Here is a 2,531-nt window from a genome sequence, read left to right on the forward strand (position 1 = left end):
TTTTTTTTTTTTTTTTTTTTGCTTCCTGACTACCATGAGGTAAGCAGCTTCCTCTGCTATACATTCCTGCCATGATACACTGCCTTACCACTGGCCCAAAAGCAACCAGCCCAATGGACCATGGACTGAAACCTCTGAAACGGTGAGCCTTTCTGTTTAAGCTTATTATCTCAAGTATTTTATTACAGTACTAGAAAGCTGAAAAACATAAGCATAAAATATTCTCCAATCTTTACTTTATCCTTTGCCATATGAATTTTTAAATGTTTTCTACTTTTTAACATATCTGTTAGTGAACAGTATCCCAAAAGAGAAACAAAAAGATGTAACTGGATGTATTCCTTGTCAAATATCTTGGGTATAACAAAAGGAGACAGGTTCTTCAGAATTCAGGTAACAACTGCAGTATTTGCCTATGAACAAATCTTTTTTCTCCACCCATTATAAAACAGAGCAGAAGGGCTGGGGCTGTTGCTCAGTGGTAGAATGTGCTTGCCTCACATATGTGAGGGTTCAATTCTCAACACCACATAAAAGTAAACAAATAGGGGCTGGGGTTGTGGCCCAGCAGTAGAACGCTGGCCTAGCACGTGCAAGGCCCTGGGTTCAATCATTGGCACCACATAAAAAAATAAATGAAAGGATTATGTCCAAATACAACTAAAAAAATTTTTTTAATTTTTTTCAAAAAAGTAAAATAAAATAAAGGCATGCTGTCCATCTACAACTACAAAAAAATTAGAAAAAAAAACAGAACAGAGGGGGAAAAATCTGTTTTCTTTAAGACTTTGAATGAGTACAAATGAAAAAACCTCATCAGCAAAGAATAGAGACAAAATAGCAGCATGGGTAATAACTAATTGTTACTTAGTATTATTTTAAGTAAATAATGAGAGGATCTTTTCAAAACAATCTCTCTAAATGATATCTGTCTCTTAAATTCTCAACCTTTCATTCCCTGCCTGAAGCAGCTAATGACTCAGGCTGGGGATGTAGCTCAGTTGGTAGAGTGCCTGCCTCACATGCACAAGGCTCTGGGTTCAATCCCCAACATCACATACACATACATACACACACACACACACACACACACACACACACAGCTACTGACTCAGAATCTGACAAGAAAGAGAAAGTCTCCTCTGATTTTTGACTCCAAATTCCCTACAATACATTCCAGTGGTGTCATCTATAAATTAAGGTTGTGTGTACCATCATAATTTTAACAGCCTACTGAATAATGGGAAGATCTACTCTATTGAGAGTAGAAAGTTTTTTAAGTTAAAACACAGCTTGTAGGCTTAACAGTACTTCCCTATTTTCTTTTTATCCTTTTTGTTACTTGCAAAAAATCATAAAGATTCTCCAAAAAATATGAAGGAAAGTTTACTTTATTAAGACATACTCTTTATTTATGACTTCTCTGAAGTCATAAATAAAATTTTTTCACCCTCATGACAACTACAGAATCAAAGCTTGAAACTAGAAATTGCCAACAAAGGAAAAATACCATCATTCTTATTCTAGAAAAGAAAAGAAAATTTCAAACCAAACCATATGACCCCTGTTGCCTCCTCTGATTTCATGTACCAACTCATCCCCTACTTGGTTCACTCTAGACATGCTGGTCTCCTGGTGGAAGCCTCCACATACCAGGCTCACTCCAGCTGCAAGAGGCTTTGTGCTTCCTATTTCTTATGCCTAAAGCCGACCAACCTGTGTGCCTCTTCTCCCTCCCTCCATTCACGTTTCTTTTCCTCTCTTCCTTTAGTCTTCATCAAACGCCACCTTCTAAGTGACAAACCTCTTACTGACAGACTACTTCTCTTCCTGGAACATGAGCTCCATAAGGAGAGAGATTACTGTCTGATTTTTCATGTCTTTTGCACCGTATTTCTTTCATTTAAAAATAATAAATTCCCTAATCAAAATTATAGCAAAATTTCATTAAAGGACTGAAGATATTAAAATACAAAAAAATATTAAAATATAATACTCATGAATCTATACACTATATTACATTAAAAATAAAGTATCTGGGGCTGTTCAGTAGTAGAGCACTTGCCTAGTATGTGTAAGGCACTGAGTTCGATTCTTAGCACCACATATAATAAAAATAAATAAATAAAATAAAGGTCCAATGACAACTAAAAAATATTTTTAAAAAATAAAAATAAAAGAGTAAAGTATAAGGGGGGCTGGGGATGTGGTTCTGTGGTAGAGCATCTGCCTGGCATGCATAAGTCCCTGGGTTCAATCCCCAGCACTACAAAAATAAAGAAATAAAATAAAGTACCTGGCTGGGGATGTAGCTTAGTGGTAAAGCACATGCCTAGCATAGGCAAGGAAATGGGTTTGATCCCCAGTACCATAAAAATAAAAAAATAAAAAAGCATATTTAAGTATAGAAGGGATAAGGTGCTTCTTACTATGATAACTAAATATACCTACAGTGCTGAAATGGGCTACTAGCTTTATTTATATTAGGTAATTTAATTTAAATAAAAGGCAACTGATAATATTATACCCAC

At 35.5% G+C, this 2,531-nt stretch overlaps 1 protein-coding gene across 12 annotated transcripts in view; it reads right to left on the bottom strand.

The window, feature by feature from the left end:
• The window catches only part of Stau2 (staufen double-stranded RNA binding protein 2), a 281,161-nt gene that overhangs the window by 237,667 nt on the left and 40,963 nt on the right, over window positions 1-2,531 (bottom strand). The gene's annotated exons all lie outside the window — the stretch shown is intronic.

This window comes from Marmota marmota, unplaced genomic scaffold, assembly GCF_001458135.2.
Source record: "Marmota marmota marmota unplaced genomic scaffold, marMar, whole genome shotgun sequence".
Taxonomy (NCBI): Eukaryota; Metazoa; Chordata; class Mammalia; order Rodentia; family Sciuridae; genus Marmota; species Marmota marmota.